Source organism: Camelus ferus, chromosome 6 (genome assembly GCF_009834535.1).
Source record: "Camelus ferus isolate YT-003-E chromosome 6, BCGSAC_Cfer_1.0, whole genome shotgun sequence".
Taxonomy (NCBI): Eukaryota; Metazoa; Chordata; class Mammalia; order Artiodactyla; family Camelidae; genus Camelus; species Camelus ferus.
This window is the reverse complement of record NC_045701.1, coordinates 36,656,880-36,682,562: the sequence shown is the minus strand read 5'-3', so window position 1 is coordinate 36,682,562 and position 25,683 is coordinate 36,656,880. Positions and strand designations below refer to the sequence as shown.

The 25,683-nt window shown below is 37.4% G+C and overlaps 1 long non-coding RNA gene across 1 annotated transcript; it reads left to right on the top strand.

Moving 5' to 3' along the window:
* Positions 1 to 138: 138 nt before the first annotated feature.
* LOC116664212 lies at positions 139 to 25,417 on the top strand. The gene is made up of 9 exons (XR_004320610.1): positions 139 to 484; positions 9,651 to 10,810; positions 12,054 to 12,153; positions 18,032 to 18,292; positions 18,905 to 18,973; positions 20,384 to 20,489; positions 20,791 to 20,841; positions 21,555 to 21,704; positions 25,051 to 25,417. It is a non-coding gene; the product is annotated as an uncharacterized LOC116664212 (long non-coding RNA).
* Positions 25,418 to 25,683: the final 266 nt, after the last annotated feature.

Genomic DNA, 25,683 nt, shown 5'->3' with positions numbered 1-25,683 from the left:
TGTCTGAGCAAGAAGGTTCTGAGGTGACCTACAAAAACACATAAATACTGGAAAATAATTCCTAAAGAAAAAGCCAACTTAAATAAAGTTCTATAGCCTGAGTCTAGTATTGGACTCACACTTCGGGTGTATGGAGTGGATAACTGTGGGCTGTTTTTCTTTGCAGCAGGATGACAGTGTATCAGCATATATTAGTATGTAACAGGAAAAAATGAAATGTCTGGAAGAATTTGGTCTGTTTTAAGCCACTTGAATGTATTAAATAAGTATGTTAAGACAATGGATGATATTTACACTTGGAGGTTTGGGAGGAGAGTATTTAATCTTTCCAATGGTTACTTACTATTTTGTATTGTTCTAAGGGATTCGGAATTTATCCTGTGTAAGTCTCGGGAGACCATTCAGACTTTTTAAGCAGAAGAATAAGCAGCATCAACAAGTTCACTCTGGACAGGACAGAGTCTGGATGGAAGCCAGGACAGAGGTGAGCCAGACCAGCTAAACTGTTGTAATAACACACCAGGGATGATGAGGGCATGAACCAAGGCAGCAGTAAATAGAAAACTAGGTGTAGAGTTGTATTTACAAGATGTTAATAAGTGGAATCAGTGGGATTTAGTTACTGGTTGAATGTGAAATTTAAAGAATCTGGAATGAATCCTAGATTTTGGCTTGGGAGATTGTTGGAACTATTAAAAAAAAAGTTAATAGCCTTGGAAAAGGGTAAGTTCACATTTGAACATGTTGAATATATCAAGTTCCTATTAGACATCAAGTCTGAGATGTCCTCAAGGTATTTAGATATGTGTCTGGCATTTAGGGAAGGATTCTGGAGTTGAAGGTACAGATTTGAAAGTCCAGAGTGCACCACAGGTTAATTAGAATATGACTCAGATCCTTGGAGGCAGAATGAGAAAGAGTGATCTTAGAACACAAACCCGAGAAGTACCAATATGAATGGTTCCATCTGAGTAAAAGGAAAATTGAAAAGAAATGTTGAAAGATGGAATAAAATGGAGTAATATTATGGAGGTCAAGTAAGAAGAAGTAGGTTCAGGAATGAAGTAGATAATGGGAGGAAATCCTGTGGAGAAATGATGGGGGGCAGCCTTACCAAATAGGCCAGCAGTTTGTAACAAACATGACTCTTTCTGCTACATTCGGAGAAGCCGTGTCAAAAAGATACCTGTGTGGCAATGCTGTTGACACCACATGTTCAGCAGTGTCGTTAAGCACAGGAAAGAGGAAGTAACTGCCAATGTTCAGAAAAAAGTGGGCCATTAGAAGTCATGCCACTTCCTTCCATTCAGGGTATTAGTTGATGCTGCCAAGAATCCAATTTCACTGAACCAGCGCCTACGTTTTATTTCAAATATCATTTCAGTACAATTGCCCAGGCTTCATGTCCATGTTATATCATAGTGCTAAATGGCATGGACAGGTCAGTGCTGTATGTTTAGTACAGGAGGCAAACTAACATTTTGATATAGAAGCATCTTCTGATTTTAACAAAAATAAGAGAAATGACAGAAGCATGTTCTAGGGAGGACGTGTTCTCTGTCATTGTTGCAGAGGCAGTATTATTTAAACAATGATGTTATCAGTCCACTCAAGAGGCCATCAAAATTGCTGATCTCTGTGTATCCTGAACCATGTGAGCAAACTCCCACTGTTCTTGCTTTTGGTCTGAGCAAGAACGCAGTGCTGAGAAATACTTTGATATGTCCGTTATCCCTAAGGGAAAGACGATCTTTGAGTTTAGTGAATACTCACTCTGATGGAGACATTTTTGAGAAACACATGGTCAGCCATTGTATTGAATGTGTAAAGTAATTAATACATGGTCAGCCATTGTACTGAATGTGTAAAATAATTACAGCAATGAGAATCAGAAAGCCATCCGTCTCCTCTTTGCATCTATTATCCAATCAGTGCTATTTGACTACCTCTATGAAGTGATTACCTTTTACATACTGTCTGTTGAGATCTATTTTAAGGAACCAACCACTGGTTCATCTGAAGACACGGCCCATGGAGAAGGGCCTACTGCTTTTAGTTGCCGAAAGGGGGCAAGCTCCTCCATCTCGGGCTCTTCACGTTGTCTGAAAAGCTGTTCTCTCCACCCGACCCCCCTGCCTCGTTAACTCCCAGTTATCCTTTTGTCATGCATTTGACATATATCTTGTGTCTTTTTTGTTCCTTTGCACCTCTTTAACTACTTTCTTTTTCATTAGATATTAGTAGTGTACCATTTTAATGCTTTCATTGGATTTTTACTATTTTTAAACTATTTTCTTAGTGATTGCTCTAGAGATTATAACATGTCTCTTATCACAATCTACTCCACATCCATGCTGACAGTTCTGGTGAATTATACAAACTGCTCCAATATAGCTCCGTTTCCTCCACCCTCATTTGTGATGTTGTCATATATTATAGATTTATATGTTGTAATCCAATATTCTATTTTTTATTATTGTTTTATGCAATTATTTAAATCAATTGGAAAAGAAAGGAGAAAAAAATACACTGGCTTTTATATTTACCTACCTTTTCCATTGCTGTTTATTTCCTCATGTGAATTCAGGGTACCATCTGATGTCATTTCCTTCCTGCCTGAATGACTTTCTTGAGTATTTCTTTAAGGCATGTCTGCTAGCAACAAGTTCTCTTAAGTCTTTGCATATTTTGCAATGTCTTTATTTCATCTTTATTTTTGAAGAAATGTTTTGCTGGATATAGAATTCTTGGTTTTCAGGGTTTTTTTTTAAATTTTCTTTCATCCCACTGCTTTTTAGCCTCTGTTGTTTTAGATGAGAAGTCACCTTTCATCTTATTGTGGTTCCCTCATATGTGATGAATTATTTTTCTCTTGCTGCTTTCAGTATTTTCTCTTTGTCTTTCAGCAGTTTAACCATGATACATCTAGGTGTGGATTTCTTTGTTTTTATCCTATTTGAATTTAGGCTTCTTAGATGTGTAGGTAAATTTTTTCTTACAGTTGGGGAAATTCAGGCCATTGTTTCTTCAAATACTTTTCTACCCTTTTCTCTCTGTCTGGGACTGACCTTGTGTACGTGTTAGTATGCTTAGTGAGTCCCCACAGGTCTCTGAGGCTCTGATTATTATTCTTCATTATCTTTCTGTTCTTCAGTTTAGATAATCTGTATTAACCTCTTCAAGTTTACTGGCTCTTTCTTCTACCAGATCAGATCTGTTGAGCCTCTCCAGTGAATGCTTTATTTTACTTTTCTTTTTTTTAACTGTAAATTTTCTCTTTGGTTATTTTTTATTACAATTGTCTTTCTAAAAAATATTTTCTTTGAGATGATTCATTATAATACTTTCCTTCAATTTTCTAAATGTGGTTTCCCTGAGTTTTTTTTAGCATAATTGTAATAGCTACTTTGAAGCCTTTGTTAAGTCCAACTTCTGGGCCCTCCCTCCCACCCTTTAGCCCACCAGAGACAGTTCCTATTGAATGCTTTTTTATCCTGTGTATGCATCACACTTTCCTGTTTCTTTTCATGTCAAAAGTAGGTATTTTAACTGATACGTTGTAGCAACTCTATATTGTGACCCATCTTTTATCCACCATAGTTAGTGTTGCTACTTGCTTGTTCAGTAATGTTCTAGGATTAATACTCTAGAAATTGTCTCCCCTGAAGTATGCAGCTGCTTATGTCTCTATTCAGTTTTGGTTTGTTTTTTTAATTTTTATTTTTAAGGCTGGCTTCCTAGAGGCCACATCTAAGACAGCATAGGTTAGTGGGCAATGATAGTTCAGAGACTGTGTTTAAGCAGCTTGAGCCAACAAGGCATCTGTCCTTTGCTGATGAATCTGAGTGTGGGTTAGGTTCAAGCAGTTAATAAGTTTCTGTCCCCAAGGTACTTTTACTCTGTCTATGTTCAGGGTCTTACACTCAGCCAGGTGAAGAGTGGATGTCTAAGGCTTAGACTCTTCTGAACACATTTGCAACTTTGAACATACATGTAGCCTTTCAGCCACCAGAGGTATGTGAACACCTCCCATGTATCTTCCTATTAAATTTCTGACTATTCTACCAGTCTGTTCATTACTTCAATCAGACTTGTAACCTCAGGATAGGTGTAATGTTGGCCTTCCATGTTTATTCATGATGAGATTGCTATTGTTTTTGACAGTAACCCTGGGAAATAGGTTTCTCTATACTCTGCTCCAAATCAAGTCAGCCTCTGCTATCGGTAGGACTCCTGATTTTTCCCAGCCTTCCCCACCCTAGTAATAAATACCTTGCCGCAGAGCTGAGGGAATAGGAGAGGGTGGGAGCAGGCTAAAAGGCCTTGTTCTTACTAACGGTTAGTTTTTCCCAAATAAATGCTTATCAATTTACTGTATGCTCTTGGCCAATTTCCACAGTCCTAAAATGGGTGTTTTGGAAAAATCTGCTAGTTACATCATTGCTCTTTGGAAAAAGATTTGCTGAGCTGCTCACTCCACTAGTATGGAAGTCCTCGGAATTAATAATATTAGCCTCACTGCAGGAACATCCACAGGGCTTTAAACAAACACCTTGAAAACTTACATAATCTATTATAAATAAATAGGGAGATACAATAGGAGAAAATATTCAGATAATCCAGAGTTTTCTCATTTATTCATATTTTTCATGATGAACTACTAAACTATCAGGTAGTTAAATTTTAATTATATGTGCAGTTGAAATGTCTCATTTAAAAATTTTACTTAATCGATTTCTCCTTCATTTGGGCTCTGAGTGTCCAAACGACATGACTTCTTGTACTCAAGTGGGTAGAAACATCCCATTTCCACAACAAGGTATGAGTGGGTGTGGGTGTGGCCCGCATGAATCTTCAAACCCTTAACACCAACCTCCACAAACAGCAGCATGCTGCTTGAGGGGAATGTTCCAAATTGTCTTTCCACAGCAGAAAGTTGGCACTCCTGGTAGATATTTTGCATGTTTTCCTCAGCACCTTGAGCTTCTTTGCTCCTTTGTCCCTTTAATTTGACTTGTTTCTTTTTCTCCCAGCTCTAAACTTTTTTTGCAGGTTCAGAGAAATAATTTATTTTTTAATCTACTAAAAGGTAGAGTAAATCTTTTATGTGACTCTTCTATAGACCTCAGCCCCCAACTATCTCTGCTGTTTGGCATCCACCAACAAATTATCTTTTGACTTAAAACAAGTTAACCTTCCCACCTTTAACAAAACCTAAACAAATCAAATTGGACCTTGCTTTTCCTTTTAGCAAACATCTAATTTCTGTCTTTTCTTTCTCTGGAAGATTCCTCACTTCTTTTCCTTTGGCTTCTGTGTTTATATTCTATGGAATAAAATCTTCATTTTTATCATCATTGAATCTCTTCTCACATAAGTCATCAGTAGCCTCTAACTAGAAATTGATGGATTTTCTCAAATAGCATAGAGGTTAGAAACCTAAATGTAGAGACAGACTAACTTTGTCCTGAATTCTGGGTGGCCATGAAATCACTATAATCTCTCATGTCTTCAGGGGTGTTGTGAAAGATTACACAGAATAATGTATGTAAAACTCTTTAGTGCATAATTGGCCTGAGACATCAATCAAGCCATCAATAGGTGATATTTAGTATTCGTTAGTCATTCAACAACTATTTTTGGCCACTTTCTATGTGCTGGGAATATAGCAGGTGAACAGACAGATGTGGTTACTGCCCATATTCCCTGTGACTTCCCTCTGATGTCCTGCCCCCATTTGTATCGATGTGCTACTGGAAAGGGCATGAACCCTGAAGCTTAAGAGGCATGGTTCCAAATCTCAACTTGTTGAGTGCCTTGCTGAGTGAACTTAGACAAGCTACTCTAAAGCCTCTGAGTCTCCTCAGGAGTGGATTGGTAATGATGTGTATTTTAGAGTAAAGTTGGGACCCCTAAGATAAGTAAATTTCTTAGCCAAATTGCTAGTATATGTTGTAGCTCAACAGATGTTACCTTCTTCCTCTCTCCTAACTCTGTGTGCATTTACCAAGTTTTTTTCTTATTTTCTCTTTAAATTTTTTCTCCTTCTGATATGATTTATTTCCATGAATTCAATTGTTAATTTAGCTAGCATTCCCAAGTCCATACTGACCATCCCAAACTCTCAGCAATCTAGTTTCACCTCTCCACAAATCTATAGATAATCTCCAAAACCTATATCTATCTAGAGGTCCCACCATGACTTAAATTCAACAAGTCTAAAATCACTGTTATCAATTTAACTTTCAAATCAGCTGCACTCTAGACGCTTTCTAAGTGAAATCTTTTCCTTCCAGCTCTTCTCCCCGATGTCTACTCTGTACACGACTGCTAGACTTATCTTCCCCCAAATTGCTTTCCTCATTGTACTCAGGTGTTCTGAAATCCTCAGACTCTGCTGCCAACTGTCTACAAGAAGATTTCAAATTCCTTAGTGTAACAAAAGCTGTGGGGTCCAAAAAACTAATAAAGTACTGTTCAATAAGAATTCCATGTATTCCTCAGATTTCTGAACTACATATATGAATGTCAGGACTTAGACAGAAACAGTTTTCACCTTTTTGAAGTTCATTTCTTATTTCAAGACAAGAAGCTGGACAAAATGACTTCTAACTTACCTTCTAAGTCATAGATTTCATGAAAGCCTGGTTTAAGTTGAATGCCAACAAGGAGTCAGTGATACATATGTATTCTAATAACCTGGAGCAAATTCTGTTTTGAGAAAGGAAAAGTCATGTACTTCCTTGGACCTCTTTTGTGTTATAGATGTTGTCTAGGAACTTTTGACAATGATGGTTTCTTTAAGTGAATCTGGGCTACTTGCTCTTTTCTGCTGAAATATGGGAACATTTGCCTCAAAACTTCTTTTAGTATCTTGAGTGAAGTGGTAAGATTTTGAATTAAGATTTTTTTTTTCTGGGAAGTGAAAGGATCTTTGTGTTTTATGCTTGTTTTTTCTGAATATACATAAAACTCTTGGACCTTTTCCATTTGAAATATTTAGCCTGGCTTGGTCTGAGAACTGAGGTGGTTTACTTGAGCTTTGGACACTTAGTGTTCTTAATTTTCAAATAGATTGTTTTTCTTTTCTCTTGTAGTTTTGTCTCCATGCTTGAAAATATGTAACTGTCAATGTTAGTTGACTACTGGATTTCACTATCTTCCATAGAGTCATGGATTATTAGGGGCAAATACCTTAGTGTGACATACATAGAGGTCTCATGCAAAAATCTCCAACAAGCTGGATTCTTTGCAAGGGCTTTCTTGCCTCTAGATGGAGGCAGAGGAGCAGAAGGAATCCCTTGAGTAAAGACAAAGAAGTAGGAATAAACTTGAAGAGGGGAAAAGCTCTTGATGAAGTAGAGAGTTATTATGGAGGTAGACCCAGAAAATAACACCATCCAGGTTAACTAGAGCTCGGTTAGGATCGATGTCAAAAACAAGGAAGAAGAATTCACACTTTGTCCCAAAATATGTAGGAAGCTTGGTGATCTTGTCAAGGGGAACTGTGGAATTCTTTATTTTGTACTTAAGAAATGGATAATAAAAATTTAGTTCGGGGTCCAAGAATTTAAATATTTTTAAGTCGTGCTTATGTTCATAATGAGATTAAAAGACTTTAACCAAAATAAGTAATATAACCAGAATCTAAAATTAAACTGACTACTCATTACTTCATTTTGAAGATAGAACTCTCTTACCATCAGCTATGAATTTTTTCCTAATACTTGATTTCCTCTATTCAGACACCCAGATAAACTAAGAACATCTCAGAGGAATTAGTGACTTGAAGTATGCTCTGCAGGCAAAACTGCAGAATAAGCCCCACTTGGACATCATAGAACTGTAGCTTGTGTACATAGAGAAATAATCATTAGAGCCAGTTATCTTTAGATAGACTGATGTTTCAAATTCTAATTACAAAGTTTTTAGCCTCATTAACATGTGTTTCATTTTAGATCTTGGCTACCACATTTTATTGTTACAATTCATTAAAAATAATGTGAAAAATGAAGATGATCATAAGCTTCATCATATAAGCAAAAGAAAAAAGTAATGCCTGGGTAAAGATAACAACACTTTGTATTTGCTTAGCAACTTCCTTTTAAGGAGCTCAAAACATTTCACAAACATTATCTCATTAATCCTATGAGTACAGCAACACAAAATAATTTTTCAAATCTCTGAGCTAGGGAAATTGATGCATGGCTACAGTTTGTTTCCAGTGTTGCACATTGAATTGCAAACAAATGAAGTAAGATGTTCAGACTCATTTATTATTATTTTAAAATTTACATACTGTAAAATTGACTTTTTTTTTTTTTTTGGTCTACATTTCTGTAAGTTTTAACACAGATAGATTAATGTAATTACCACCACACTCAGAATATAGAACAGTTCTAAATCACCCCATAAAACTTCTTCATGACATTCCTTTGTAGTCATGCTGTCTTCCACATTTCCCCTGACAAACACTATTCTGTTCTCCATCTCTACTGATTTTCCCTTTTCAGAATTACATAGAAGTGGAATCTCAGACAGTGTATGTAACCTTTTGAGGCTGGTTCCTTTCCTTCAACCTAGTACCTTTGAGATCCATCTGTGTTGTGTGAATCAATAGTTCATACTTTTTTATTGCTGAGTAGTATTCCATTACACGGATCTATCCAGTTTGTTTATCCATTCACCTGTTACAGGACATTTACATTATTTCTAGTTTGGGTTAATTTTTAATAGAGCTGCTATTACATGTATATATGTATGCAAAAAATATATATATATGTATCTCCACTCATATGTTGATGGACACTTAGGTTGCTTTCATATCTTGGCTATTGTAAATAGTGCTGCTGTGAACATTGGGGTGCATGTATCCTTTCAAACTAGTGTTTTCCTTTTTTTCCTGTATATATACCCAGGAGTGGAATTGCTAGATCATATAGTAGTTCTATTTTTATTTTTTTGCTGTCCTCTTTTTCTGTTTTCTTTTTTTGTTTATTGTGTTTCATTGCACACAATATTGTACATTTATGGGAGAACATTAAGTGTAATTGCTGTAGCTAAAAGCTTAACTTATTTTACTCTGCGTTTAGAAAGGAGTAAATATTCGTTGACAAAGAGGTGATATTGCCACTTCTCGGAAGGGCTGAGGAAAAATTTGGGGAGTGAAAACAATTTTAATGTCCCATTGATCCATTAAAAATATGTATGTTTGAGCTGAATTTATTTACACAGTCCTCCCTTTCCCCTCAGATTTTTAAACTCTAATTTTAAGTGGAAGGGCATATGGAGGGTAGGGGATTTTTACAAGAATCAGCTCCTGCTGAAAAAACAAGTTTTTAAATTAAAACAGTCAATAGCTTTCGCTTATCCATAAAATTAAAATCCCAACCAAAGCACTAATGTAGTGCCATAAAAAGTGAAATCAATTAAAACAAAAGAAACAATGACAAAAATTAATTCAAGCACAGAGTCGCTGACATGATTTTCTTTCTTCAGTGATTGTTAACATTTCTAAGAAGTATGTCTGGCATTTACAATAAAGCTGTGTTTGTTATTAAGAGACAAAGGCCTAGAGAAAGGTCCTGAGAGCTGAATTTGACTGTCTAAAAGCTGGTAATTACACTTATTTCTTTTCCTTCAAATTTTAGGCTTGGAGGGTAAATAAGTCCCTAATGTGGTAAGTCCCTTAATGAAGAGCCCCAAAGCTACAGTAGCAGGTAAGACCACTGAAGCCAGGCAAGGTCCAAGCCTGGTATTTCTCAGGGGGTTGGAGATCCCTTTGGAGACATAGCACTGTAGTCTGTACCCTTGCAAGACAAAAGAGAATGAAGACAAAAGGGAGGGAAGTGGAGGCAAGTGCATCCCAGCCCGTGTTCACTGTTTTCCTTGTTACTCAACTAGGTGAGTGACAGACAGCTCTTACTCCTTGATCTAATCACCTCAACTAACAGCCTACTAATATTTTTTTCACAAGTGTGCTACATAAACATCCATGCCTGGTTCAAAATGCTATCAATCAACTTCTCTGGAGGTTCCCTTATGTATCTAGAATTAGATCTTAATATCAGATAATGTATTGCAACAAACACTGAATGTGTTCTTAGAGAACAGAACTGTCTATGGTGTGGAGATTGTGTTCCTTGTGATAAAGTTTCGCAACAACATTTAGTCAGAGAAATCCAGTCTAAGTTTATTTAAGACTTCTTTTCTATTCACTCTCATTGATGCAAATTTTAGTATTCTAAAAAGAAAAATATTTACAGAATTGGAAAATTGGGATGTATAAATGTCTCAATTTTTTCTAGCCAAAATACTAATAAGAATTAGTCAAAAATATGGAAAATTAAATTATTAGTTATGTATATATATGTATGTATGTATGTATAATATTTTATGAACTGGACCATCAATGTTGGTTTATAGCCTTCAGATATCAGTTGCCTCAGTATGTTCAAGTCTTTCAGTCTACTTGAGCCACTCTAGCCTATAAAAATTCAATGTTCTCTGGAAGGTAGGAAACACAATGTTTGGTCTGGGATTTCCTGGAAATTCTTGGGTAGTCTGACATTTCTCTCAGTGTGACATCTCTTCCTGTTTGCAATAAATATTTGTGATCTCCCTATGTTTTCTCTAAGTCTGCATTTACCCAAATGTGGAACACAGCCTTTACTTTCTCCAGATTATCACTTTCATGAGGCACCTGCATTTTGTAAACCTTTCCTGAAGATGGGGGCCCACAATAGTTCCTGCTTGACATAACTGCTGAAAGCATGAAGTGAAGTAATGAAAGTAAACTGCCTGGTATACAGTGAGCATCTAATAAGTGTTGGCTGTCGTCACTTGTTTAGGGATAATGGTGTGGGGTTACATCACAGCAGATAGAATGAAATGAAATATTACACATGCCTGCTCCCTTTGAAATTCCTTTAGCCTGTTCAGCCGTGGGCATTTCTCACTGGGCCAAACTCAATTCTGTAACATGCTTATTACCCTTTCAATCTACTTGTCCGTATCTCAATTCCAGTTGCTTTCCTCAGGCAGAGGAACTCCATCTCTCTCGGTCTCTTTTGTGTTCAGTGGTCTCCTGGTAGCCCTGTCCTATGGTGTGGTGGAGAGGAGAGAGCACTGTGGGCAGATACAGGACCAGGAATCTTTTGATAGACCCTTTTATTTTTCCAAACTCAAGTGACTCATCAAGGAGGAATTGTTCCACTACCCTAACAGCTGAAGTCAGATGGGCCAATCAGTTGTGCGATTAAAGGTTAAACTGGCTCCCAGTTTACTTGACTTTACCCAAAACTGTTCCTAGTAATGAATCCATCACTAAAGCAAGGAGAGTCTGATACTGTGGAAAATTATTCTTAGAAAATGAGTATCAAATATTGCGTCACATTTAGTCTTCTAATAGGTGTCCAGTGTGTCTCTTATAAGGATATGTTTCATTGAATTTTGTTCCATTCTAATCCAGAACGGTTTCATCTTTAGACTTCTAACTTGATTATGTCTGCAAAGACCATTTTCCCAAATAAAGTCACATTCACAGATTTGAGGAGTTAGGATGTAGACACATCTTTAGAGACCACACGTCAACCCCACTTCAGCTCAAGTGAATTGAGTTGGAAAAAAGCTTGTCTAGAAAAATTTCACTATTTGGGTAGGATTAAGGTAAGAATGAAGTAGTAAAAAATACTTGAAAGTCTAATTATATTTTAGTATATATAATAATTTTAGCAAAGCTAACAACCTATTAAATACATTATAGTTATCAGCGAAATGAGAGTGGTACCCTGCAAACTTGAAAGCAACTTCTTTTTTCCCTTAAGATTCTTCTTTATATTATTATGTATGATTTTTGATATTGTTAGCAAATACTTTCATCACAGGGAAAATCAATTTGAGTCGAGCCCTTTTGATTGATCAAAAATTAAGTTTTAATTTATAAAATGCAAATCATAATTTTTAAAAGTTGAATGAGAAATTCCATAGTTGAAGAGTTAATACTTACCTAAATTCACTTGGAGACTTGCTTATTTCAGTACATATTCCTATAGGTTACTCTTATTCCATAATCTGGAATAAGTCCAAGTTGGATGATCTTAAGAGGGGATAAGAAGATGTTGAAGTCTTACCTCTTGACCTGCAATACCACAGGTATATTAGAAAATCAATAATTTTTAACCAATTGGCTAAGCAAACTAAAATTAATTACATTTTATATAAGAAGATAATTAACACAAGAAACATGAGGCCTTTCATACCTACTTGTCTAAGTTAGGTTTTGATCTAAAGAATTCTCAGCCACCTTCAGAGTAAATCAATAGACTATCATAATGTGTCTTTAATTATATCCATTAATATTCATTTGGGAAAAGTGTATCAGTTTCTATTTCAAGAACAAAAGCTGGAATATTAAACCTTGCTTTTGCCTAGAACCTTCGGTTTGAGGCTAATCTTTTTAAGATCTTTCTCGGAGGAGATTAATGTGCTTTAACAGTTCATTTATTGAAATGTTACAAATTCGCTCTATTGAATTATAAACTATTTCTCTAGGGAGTACCCTGTTTAGACCAAAAGTGAGTAATTTTAACTTGGTGTAATCATTGGCCTCATCATTTTCCTGAGACCACATCAGCATGGGGAGTTAACCAAGGGCTATGAATCAAAACAGCTGTCAGCATAGGATGTCAGTGGTTTCATGGCCACCAGCAGAATCACAGAACCCCAGTCCTGAACAGTAACATCAGCACACTTTTATTTAGCACTTACTTTCTTTCATCCGCCGTCCGCTCTTTACGTGCATTGACTCATGTCATCCTCCTAACAGCCCTGCTATTGTCATGCCCATTTTATACATGAGAAACCAAGGAGCAGAGAGACTAAATAGCTTGTAGTGAGCAAGTGACAGAACCAGGATAGGAACCAGGTGGTCTGGCTCCTGAGTCCTCTCAGCACCCCCCAAACTTGGTTCTTTATTTAATATTATACAACAAACATTTTGCTAAGCTGTAACATTATTTGAAAATGCTATTTACATAGTTGTACAGCATTCTTAAGAGTTTTACTATAATTTATTTTACCATTTCTATATACTTTGAGTTTTCTGGCGTTTTCTTGAGTTTTCTTTTGCTATTATAAGTAATATTTATTGCAAATGTCAGACCAACTTTTTGATGATTTACTTTTGAAAAGTGGAATTGAGGGGAGAGGGTATTGCTCAGTGGTAGAGTGCATGCTTAGCATGCATGAGGCCCTAGTTTCAATCCCCAGTACCTCCATTAAAATAAGTAAGAAAATAAATAAACCTAGTTACTTCCCCAACAAAACAAAACAAAAAATTTTTTTAAATAATAAAAAAGTATAATTGACAAACACAAGAATATGAATTTTCTGAAGTACTTAATACATGATGCCAAAAGCTTCCAGAAAGCTTATATGGATTTATATAACCGTAAGAGTACTAGCTAGATAACCAACAAAAACAAGCAAAGACACAGAAGGGAAAGGAAACATGGTAAGTTTGGGAGAAGTGCGCGGAAGAGTGGCAGAGGCTGAAACCAAAGAAGTGGGCAGGACTCAGACCATGAAGGGTTCAGGGAAACCAGAGAACAGATACTAAGCAGTGCCAGGTTTCTGACTTGGATGTCACAGTCCATCGGATTCCCAGAAGAGAAATCAGATGAAAGGAGTAGGCATCTGGGGAGGAAGATAATGAGATCAGTTTTAAATATATTAAATATAAACTGTGTGTGGCTTATCTAGATGGCTGTTTGAGATTTGCTGGCTAAGGACTGTGGGGCTTCAGACAGAGTTTTGGAAACAACGATATTAAGAAGTCTTGTAATCTAGCTTCTCTAAACCAAAATTTTTTGAACTATAAATAACTAATTTTGTGATAACTAGCACTAATCATATAATCACATCATGGTTCTGAATTTGTGGAGCAATAACGCCCACTTTCCGACTGACTCGTGTATATATCAGATGGATTTAAAATGCTGTAAGAGAGTGACCCAGTAATTTTGCCTTTAAAATACACATTTAGGATTTAAGAAATGTAACTTTGCTCTAAAAAGGAAAAAAATTTATAATAAATTAGAATAGTAACATGATACAGACACTCAGCTCAAGAACCAGGAATTTGGAGTAATTATCAAATTTTAGAAATTAGTGTAATTTTGCTATTCTCTAGCCAGCAGACAATCATAAGAAAAGCCCTCCCCCCATCCCCTCCCCCATTCTAAAAGCCATGTTCTCTCCAGGAAGAGCCCATCTGAATGATGTAGATTTGTATACTTTGCCACCTTGTGGTCATTGTGGTTATTTGCATGACTCCATCTGTACTGTGGCTTGAAGATTTTCCTGTTAAAATGGATAGCTATACTTACATATTTAATAAATATCAGCAAAAATATACCAGAATAAATTTGAACTACCTTGACAAAAAGGTGACTATGTCCAAGATGAATACCTTATCAGATGAGTTTATTATGGGCTGATATGTCTGCTTGATAACCTTTCCTGGCTCTTTCTTAAATATTTTTCCACATGTTGCTGCATTAGTAATTTTGACACAGGATAAATGTTAATAAAAATAAGAAAGGGGTTGTTACTCTTGACAATATTGGCATAATCTCTCCTTTTCACATTCTAGTAAGGTGTTAAACAGAAAATAAAACTCATGACATCAAACTATAGAGCATATATATGAATAAAGAAGACCATCTTCTGTAAAAACTCAAACCAAAGCATCCATGAACACTTAGGCTGAGCTCTTGTTTCTATATTTCTTAGTTTAATCTCTAAGAAACAAATGTGCTAGAGAAATGAATTTTTTAAATGTTTTTGAGAGGTTCAGTAGCTATTGCCAGATAACTAGCATGGTACAGATGCATTTTTAAGAGGTTTGGGTTACTTACAAGATAATAATTACTGCATATTTCATTATAATTTTGTTTCATCTTCTGACTCCTTTTCACATGAGATTTGATTTTCCTATGTTTTTAAATCTCCAGAATATTCAAACATTTGTTTTGGAAGCTGCTCAGAGAACATTATCATGGTTTTCATGCTCTTTCTTAGACATAAACAGGTTTTGCCACTTCAAGTCACTTGTTCTCTGTATCTTGAGGCAATAAACTGGGTTTTAAACAACAGTTTCCTAAGCATAGTCATTCTTAAGCTGCATTTTATTTCAAAATACAGGAGATGTTATTTAAATGTAGTGAGCTGAACAGCTGGGCTAAATTTCCTTCATTTTTTTTTTTCCTTTAAAAAAATCTATCCGCTTTTGACTCATTTAAGCTTTGATGATAGTTAATAGGCTGCATATTTACTCACGTTATTCAGCTGAACGGACTTGCCCAAAGTTACAGCAGTAGCAGGGAGCCCTGTACAAAACTCTTGAGAACACATAGCCTTGACTGTAAGAGAAAAGATGGGGAGAAATGATTATTGTCATCTCACTTTTCCTAGAAAGCCAACCCAAATTATAGATGTTCTTGATGTTAGGTCCACAGTGCCCATTCTTCATGAGGAGATCACAAGAATTACTTTGTCCAATAAAGGACAAGTCCCTCCAGAACCATCAAGTAGCCTGGACACACAGGCTTCTGTCACATATTTGTTCTCAGTTACCCACTAGATTTAACTGGAATGAGGAAGGAGATTTCTTAGAGAAGGACTGCTCTCTGCTATGTATTGCAACAAATTGTAGTGCCTTGTTCAACTCTGAATTGGGGAGCTTGGGTTTTACCTCAAAGATTAAGAGACTTAACTTATGCAGTGAGGATGGTCATGGCAGGAAATCACTGAAAAACATAAAAATAAAAAGGGATAAAAGGAATCACTTTTGTTCAAATCCCAAGGAATTTTTTAGGGGAGAGGAGAGAGGTAGTTAGATTTTTTTATTTATTTTTAGAGGACGTGCTGGGGATTGAACTCAGGGCCTCGTGCAAGCTAAGCATGCACTCTACCACTTGAGCTATACCCTCCCCCTCCAAGGAGCTTTGATGCAAAATTAGTGGCTCCATTCACAAGCAAGTCACAATATATATGATATAATAAAGGAATAGTTTAAGTTTTTAAAAAAGTCAGTTCAAATGAAAGCTGGATTTAAATCTCAGCTCATCAATTCCCTGTTTAGGAAAGTTACTAATGTCTCCAAGTCTCAGCCTCCTCCATACATAATATAAAAATAATTACACTTGCCTCAGGTGAATTCATGAACATTAAATAGAAAAATACTAAAAGTTACACAAATGTGTGAGTCAGGATAGCATAGACTATGCTGTGGTAACAAATAAACCCCCAAATCTCAGGGGCTTATTTCAATAAGCTCGTATTACAGTCTGATGCAAATCTGGTGAGGCTCCTTTCCAAGCAGAACTCCAGAGATCCTGGGTTTCTAGCAGCAAGAGTGGGAGAGAACACACAATAGGAATCACACCCAATTTTTGCTGCCCAGGACAGGAAGTGACCCATCACTTCTCCTAAATTTGATTGCTGAGAGGTAGTTACATGATCTTACGTAGCCACATGGGAGCTGAGATTGTAGGTGAGCATATGGATATACTGCAAAAACTAATGGCCTCTACTACAAGCAATGCAGTTTTATTGGAAAACTAGAGAATACAGATGTACATAAAGAAAAAATTTATATTAAGCATTATCCCATTGTCTTTTCAAAATTTCATTGTCCTTTCAAACTTTTGTAAGCATATGCATTTTCATATAATTTTTAATGAGCTCACATTTTCATTAAATTCTGTTTGCTTCTTCTTTAGAGACTTTATCCATTTCCCTTCTGTGCAAGAAAAGCAGGCAAATTGGGAACAAGAATGACATTGTTGGGATAAACTTAAATCTGCTCTAATTTCCTTAAAATGCACATCAATTACACATTTCTATAATTATTGGCAACAGATTACTTGTGGTAGAATGTTTTCCCAAGACCATGAAACAATGTGTCCTGATGCAGAGGGTGAAAAACCTCTCTTGTAGAACTTGCCAGAAGAGTCAGGTGGTGATGGAAGAAGTCATTAAACCTGGAACATATTTCCCTGGCTTCCCATGTTCTACCTTAATTTTCCGTGACAAAGAAGTGTGTGTGATTTTTCATTGTTTCCTAATGATGTTTGTGTGTGCAGTAAGTCAAATTGCAGCATTCAATAAATCGTACAAATTCAAAACAAATTACACTGCACACAAGTTTATTTTTCTTTCTCTGGTCTCACTTCAAATCAGGTAGCTATTATAAATATTACAAAACAAACACTTTATTTTAGAAAATTACAGAAAATAGCATCACCTATTACACTGTTACAGAACTACGTGGCTATTTGGAAACCCTAAATCAAAACTCCTGAGAACAAATATCCAAATGGACGCAGGAGAAGTAAGACTTATTTTTAAAAGTTATCTTTTCTAATTTTTAATACTCAGGAAGCTATTTTGTTATAAATTAAGCATGGCAATAGACATGTACAGACAAACAAGGCAAGACAGTATAGTCCTGCCACCAGGACAGTGACGATGATTGTTAAATGGTCATAGCAGTTCATTTTTTTTTTTGTAAAAAATAATTAAGTCCTGAATGACATTCTTAGAGCTGATAAAATATATTATTGGTAGTCTGGTGAATACACTTATCAGAATTAACTTAAATATTCTTTCCTGAATTTAATTTAGGGTAGTAACAGCAATAGATGCCATTGGTTATCTGTCTGCTACACACCACATACTCTGCTGGGAGCTGGTTTGTGCTCTACCTTGTGTATTTACATATGAAACCAAAATATAGCTTTTAGCTTTATTTTACAAAGAAAACTGAAGATCAAAGAAGTTATATAAAGATAAAGTATGGTAGAACCAGGCTTGGAATTCAGGTCTTTTTCTTCCAAAATTCTTCCTCATCACATGGTTTCCCAATGAACATTTTCAGGTCCTATTCTAGGTGTGTGGTAATTCTTGACTTAGAGAGAGAGAGAGTGTATACTTCTAAATTATCTAACACATGCACCTTGTCTTGCAGATATGAAAACTGAGGTCACATGAGGTTTCCTCAGTATATCATAACTACATACCAGCAGAGCTAGACCTAAATTCTGAATTTACAGATGCTCCATACAGTGTTCCCTCGTGGTTATTCCAAACTAGAGACATCAAGCAACTGAAGACTAGAGCATTGGGAGTTGGAATTCAGGACCAAGCCACTTGTGGAATGGCCACAGAGAGAGGGGAGATCTAAAAGGCTCAGAGAAAAGCAGAAAAATCGAGACAGACTGAGAGTGAGGTATGGGCACAAACCTATCTGACTGCTGAGACTCTGAAATGAGGCAAAAAGGAGAGAAGCTCACAGTCTGGAAACAGGAAGACAAGGAAGAGGGCTCATCTTTGCCAGACACGAGGGACCATCATGTTTATCTGTTGATCTTGAAAACTTGCCGAAATATCCTCTCTCCCTTGAAATCTATGAAAATTTCATTCCCCCAGATGGAGATGAACATTCCTGCCTTCTGGTCTTCCCTCCACCCTGTCCTGTGCCTTCTACAACCACAGCACCGCTGGGATGCTTCGTCCTTACATATTTACCTCCCCTCCCCGCTCTGTTGGTTTCTAAGCTACATCCCCCGCACCTTTGCACTGTCACCCCTTATGTGAGGTTTGATGCTTAGGCTCAGAAGGAAGCAGAACAGCCAGGACAGAAAGGGAGACAGATATTATAGAGGAGAGAGAGTGTGCATTCAAAAGCAAGGAGAGAGGAGCTTCAGACCCATTTTATTCCCCCATGAGACTCATCTGTATAACAACCCCCATTCTGGATTCTTGACATTTCTTCTCTAATTTTATTATTTTTTTCTTTACTAACACCCCACTATGACCAACTTTTTGTTTTCCTTTTTAGCTACCTTGAATGGATCTCTCTGTTACTTGAGCCCAAAGAACCTTGACTAGAATAAGGAGCCTTTGAGAGGTAAACATCTGGTTTGAAAATGTTTGTGATTATTGGTCTCTGAACACTCCATGAGGCAAGACCCTTCACTTGGGAATCTGAGAGACAGTTGAACATTTTTGAAAGCTGATAACAATGTACAAATTTAAAGAGACATTCATTATGATTTATCTGGAATGAGTAATATGTTATCTCATTAACATTCTGCAATCCCTAGGTGGTAATTAACGATGTTAGAGGAGCTGGAAGAACAGTGCCTATTTGACCTGGCACAGTTTTGATTAACTTGTTAATGAAAATGCTTCAGTGTTCAGTGGTATACAAGAGCAGGATAAGATAATGTGCTTCAAAGTTAAGGATTGCCAGTTCCAGATACTAAGTCCTTGCTTTGCTAGAATGAGTGACTCAGTAAGGAATGTAGAAGCTTCCCTAGTTCTAGTTGTGTTGACAGGAGCCGCCCAAAGCCCAGGCTGGAGGCATTGCCGTTCACCACGAAGGGTTAATGTGAATCACGGTCTGGAATTAAAGGTAAAATTTTTTAGTGAAAGATAAAGGTTTCTGGGATCAGGCAAAAATTGTGTCCTGCTATCACAATTGGGGATATGTTTTAGGAGATTTGGAATAAACTAGTGATAAGAATTTCCAAAAGGAGGTGGGAAAGAATAAATTGGGAATTCAAAAATTGCACCTCTTGGGGAGTAATGGAAATGTTAGCTATCTTGATTGTGGTGGTGAGTTCATGGATGTACATATCCATCAAAATTCATCAAATTGTACATCTGGTATATGTGTAGTTTATTGCACAGAAACCATGCCACAATAAAGGGGTTAAAAGAAAAGAATTCCTAAACTCAGGGAAACAATAAACTCACAGTCTGTATCTGTCGGAAGCCTATCATGTAACTTAAACAGCTAGAATTAGCACAGAAAGATGGACAAGGGAGAGAACACTAGAGAAAGAAGACATTAAGAGAGGATAAGAGAATTGGAAAGAAACAGATACAAAAAGCCAAGATAAATGGGCAAGTAGCTACTCCAGTTCGTGAAGAGGTTCCTGCAGGGAAACAACCGTAGGTCACATATATCTTAGCTGTACTTCATTCTGATGAGCCCACTATAGCACTGAAATAAGAATATGCTTTTCTTGAGCTGATTTACCTGGAGCTGATTAACCTCCAGCTCGGGCTTTGGGCTCATCCTGTCATCTTTGCAACCAACACACACACACACACACGTGCGTGCACCTTGATATATGAATTAATTTTCTCAGTGTTTCAAGAAAACCTACTGTGTGCAACAAAGTAGTGTATTCTCTGTAAAGAGCATGAAGATAAACAAAACAGGAGTTGAATTCTGCCTGGTGTGATGTGATATAACCAAGATAATACTAAAGAGTGTATTTGTTCTTTTATGTATTTTTTTGAAAGGCAGCATTTACAGAGAGCCTGTGTTCTCTGAGGATTTATCGCAGAGCAGTGAAGAGACCTAATTCCCAACCTGGAGAAGTTTAAGTCCAGCAGTGGAGGTTTATGGTCAGGTAAACCCAGAGGCATAATGCTTTGGACTAGAAATCTCTCTGTCATTGAGTCACTCCATCAACGTTGCGGTCTGTTGGAGCTGGTAATTTCTGCTATTGGTGTCAGTATTCCATATGGTCCCTTCTTATCATGATATTGTCAGAATTCTTACTCCTTAGTTATGAAAGAATCTATTACCCACCTGAATTCTTTACCGTGAGATTCTGTTTTGTTTGTGAACAAAAATGATTTACTTGCTGTCTTAGCTAACAAAATACCATAGACTGGGTGATTTAATCAACAAAAATTTCTCTCTCACAGTCCTGAAGACTGGGAAGTCCAAGATCAAGGTGCCAGGAGGCTTGGTTCCCGGTGAGAATCCTATTCTTGTTTGTCGACTTCTTGCTGTATCCCCACATGGTGGAGAGAGAGAGCTGTGAGCTCTTCATCTCCTTATGAGGACACCAGTCCCATCCTGGGGGCTCCACTGCTGGGACTTCATTCAAACCTAACTACTTCCAAACACCATCACATTGGTGATTAAGGCTTCAACAGGTGATTTGGGAGGTTCTGGGGGACACCAGCATTGGATTCATAGCATGTACACAGCGTCACCTTTAAAAAGGGCATTAGTTAAGGATGAACTGAGTGTCAGGTTTCTAGGTAAAATTCTAGCTAAAATATGAAATGCAAACGTGTTCTTTTGCCCAATTGAGATAAATGTACTCGAATCCTCTTTCCAGAAATCTAATCAAATGGAGAGTTCTAACCCTGGCCAAGTTTTCTAAAACATTCAAAACACTCTGTTGACCTACATCGTTGTACATTGTTAGCAGCTGAAAACAGAACATCGCAACACGCTAAAGCTAGAGTTACAACATGTTTGGAAATAGTTCCAGGGACCGAGTTATGCTCAAACAACTCAGGGAAGTGTTATGTCCTGCACATATTTATTGCACATCTTGCAGGCACCGTGCTAGTTAGTGAGGACTCAGCCCTCAAATAGATTCTAATCCAGAAGTTTAAAAAAACCAGACAGCAGGTCAAAACTCTGAGAGATATGTCGTATTATACTTATTCCACAGAAGTCTGATTCTGGACGGGAACCAAGGCATCTGGCCCAGCCCTTCACTGTGTAGATGAAGCTGAAGTTCTGAGAAAGTCACTCACTGAGACTCAGCAAGACTAGAACCCCAGGCTTCTGACATTCCCGTGAGCATCGCTTGTTATAGTGGGTGCGTGGTGCACATCCTCAATTCCTATATTGATTTCTTTGGGGGACCCACTTAAATGCTTAGTTTGCTTGTTTGGTCGTTTGTTTTGTATAGGAGTCAAGGCCTAACTACAAAGACTATGATAACCATCCAAATTGACAAATGCACAAAACAATGCTGGGAAATTTTTACATTACCAATTTGGGAGTTATTCTTAATGTCCCCAATATTGTTTGATTTCTAACTCCTAGAAGAAGGAAGTCACAGAAGCAGATATGCTCATGACATAGGACACAAGGTTAGTGTGAAGTACCATGCCGTTAGATTAATTAATTAATATTTAAACTGGGGGCAGGGAGATGCGAAGCTGGGGTTTCAGAAAGAAGTAACAATAAGTCGTTCTGAAAAGGAGTTTACCTCAAAGTAAGTGTATCTACCTGAGTTATCAATGACTGAAAAAAGCCCTTCCTATGGAAGCACAAATCTTATGTATAGTAGCCTTGCCAAGCAAAATTCTAGTAAGATTTTCAAAGAAAATGACATGACAAATGACCAAAAAATGGAGGGTATGACACAAAGGTTAATACAGTGTTATTGCTTTTTGTGTCTTTGGATTTCGGACACACTCAGATTGAACCTCCACTATTGAAAAGAAACCTTGGTCTCTTCAAAGATGCCACGGGACCTCAGTCACCTTTGTTCCATCTGCATGTAACTTTGTCCTGGCCACAGGCTCCTGCACAAAGTCATGCCTGCTTCTGCAGCGGCTCCAGGAGAAACTCAGGGAGGCTGCTAATAACTGGCATCTAGCTCCTCCATGGTCACAGAATTTCAAACCCTCTTTTTTTTTCCTTTTAAAAGTTTCTTTTATTTTTCCCCTTTATTTTCTTTTAAAACTCTAATGAGTTTCAGAGACACAGTCTGGAACAAGATTATTCATTCATATGAGATCCCTTAAACCTCTCCTTTTGAAACAAACAAAAAAGAAGTCTCCAAATATACAGAACATTAATATTTGTTTAAAAGGCTTGGGTTTATTTAAAAAAAAAAAAAAAGGCCCAAATTTCCCACAGGTGCGGCCAACTGTGCAGCACAAAAACTGTCAATTATTTGAAAGAATACTCTGCATGTAGACAAGATTCAGAGACTAAATAATAATAATAATTAAAAAGTTCCCAACCAGGGTGAGTGCTGGTGCTGGACATTTTCCATCTGTCCTTCCAGGTCCACTCTGCTGCTCGTGGCCGCTGCTCTGTCTCCAGAGCGAAACTATGTGCGCTGCCTCCCCCTGGACTTCCCTCCCTCTGGCTTCACTAGGCTTCAGCCAGTGGAAGGAAAGAGCAGGAGGAAGAAGGAGGAAACTGGAATTTCGGTGAAACCACCCCTCCCCTTTCCCTCGGGAGGCAGGGGTGGTAAGAGCTCCCCCTGTTGTCAGCCCCAGGGTTCTGCACTGTCATTTGGGTTTCTGTTCTCTTGGCAGATACGAAAAAACTTAAGCAAACAAAACAAAACAAATCAAAACGGTCTAATTAAACTCAGTGATGTTTAGAATTTCTGTCTTCTCTGCCCAGTGCCTAGAAGAGTACCTGGTAAATAGTAGGCACTCAGCACATGTTTGTTGAATAAACAGTTCTACACATATACCCTTTATGAAAATTATCATTGTTAAGAGGATAAAAAATAATATTTATGATTTGTCAACAAAGAAATTAGAAACAAATTCCTCCATGCCTACCAGAAAACCCCCAGTCACCTCCATTTTTATTATACGGACTTGATTTTTGCTACAAATAGGTAAACAAAAAGATATCAGGGAATGCGAGTGACCCTGGCAGTGCCCTGATGAAAATTACTAGAGGAAGATGGTCGCTGCTGAAGACAGAGCTTGTAGGCAGGAGATAGCTTATGCTTTCTCTTTCAACTCCCCCAAAATAAACTTGCACACCTGAATAGTCCCTTATGTAATAAATGCTTATCTAGTCTCGACTGGGTAGTCCGCTCTTGAGGCTGGAAGTACAATGGTGAATAAACTGGACCCTACATCTCCCCACCCTGTCGAAATGTGATGGCGTAAGCGTGGGGTAGATGAGTAGTGAGTGTTATGGGAGCCCAAGGAAAGGTTGTCTGATCCTTGTCTTAAAGCTTAACAGGAGAGCTGAGAGATCAGGTGACGGGGGCAGGGCAATGCAGGAGGATAGCGTGTCCCAGGCGCAGGGGGCAAGAGCGGGCACAAAGGTGTGGGGAGTGAAAGGCTGGCTACTCAGGCAACCGGAAGAAGCTACCGTGGCCGGAGCAGAGTGAGAAACGAGGGTTGAGAAGTAGGTGTCAGGCTACGGGAGACTTTCTGTAAGATTTAAGGGAGTTGTGGCTATAAACCAGCTAAGTGCTCATAGAAGGAGGGGGGAGTAAGGAAAATGATTATTCTTTCCATATTCTCCAAAATATAAATACACATCCCATTTTATGTCTCCCAATTGGAAGGAGGTTAAGGATCCCCAGAGTTACTTAAAGCAGTGGTTTTCTAGTTGGTATTAACCCATATTCTTTGATTTGCTTAGATAACAACTGTAAAGCAGCTAACAGTTATTGTGTGTTACCTGTGTTACAGGCAGTGTTCTAAGAATGTTTAGGCATGATTTCCTTTAACACTCAAGATAACTGGATAGGGGACCTCATGAGGTAGTTATTGTTAGTATCTGAAATTTACAGGTTAGGAAGAAAAGGCAACGTGTTAAGTGAAGTTAAGTGACTTGCTCAAGGTCACACAGTAAAAATAAAGATTTAAAAAGGGGGTGGGGGGGGTAGTTCCTTTCTTTTTTTAACCTCTTATAGAAGGTGGGCTAGGTATTGATATTGAACATGAAGAATAAGGACTATCCTGCTAAGTTTGCTTTATGGTGAGGCGATAAATTGTATATACACTTATACTGTGGCAAAGAGAATGAGCTTAGTGAATGGGTAAATTAAGACTTTATCTGTTGAAACATATGTAATCACAAACACAGCAATTGAACTGCTTTTCTAAGGATAAAATTGAACACAATTTCATATAGTCAGGGCAACCATGGAAACTAAAAAATGAAACTTGAATCCAAACAGATCAGGAACCAGTATGTCAAGGCACTGTCTGGTGCCTCCATTTTCCTCACGTTAGAATAGAGTGACATTTCATATTACTATATTGGAGTGTTTAGGAATGATGTGCTGGAAAGCTATTTGAGAAGTCTGTATGATAATTCTATAATTTGAATCAAATAACGAAGTCTTTAGTTTTAATACTCGGGTACCATTTAATCTTTAAGAAAAATGTCTTTGGTTGTTTGACGCCAGCAGATGGCGCCCTAACAAAGTAATTTGTGTGCCACAGGTGAACTTTTGACTGTCCTCTGTACAGACAGGCACACGCAGGAGCAGCTCACTGTATCAGGACATGCAGGGTAGAAAAGAGAGAAGCTAAAGGTAAGACTTAATCTTTATGAACCTGATAACTTTTATTTGGGGAGGCGAAAGCAGAAAGAACACTTTTTATTATTCTTTATTGTGTGAATACCTAGCTAGTTGGAATCATTGCTGTAAGAAACCCCTCTATAAATCTGCATTAAAAATCCAGCTACAATAGGTAATGGAAAGGAGTAAAATGGACTGATACATATTTTCTAGCCAAAAAAAAAAAAAAAAAAAAAACACCCAACAATGTCGACAGTCTAGTGTCGACTGTCAGAGGTGACACTAGAATTTTGTTTGGTTTCATTTTACAGTTTAGTTGAGAAGAACTTAAACAGAACTCTGCACAGAACCTACTTGCCACGTGTGATTCCCATTTCAGTTTCAGGCTTATTCATTTTGGATGGCTCCTTTGCTATTCATGTGTTACCTGTTATTTTTAAAGCAAGTACAGGATATCATGTCAAAATCAAGATAAAGGCATCTGTAAGGGATGAGTATCTTCCTGTTTTGGAAGGAGTCAGGGTTCCCACTTTTTCTTTCTTCTTTCTCTTGT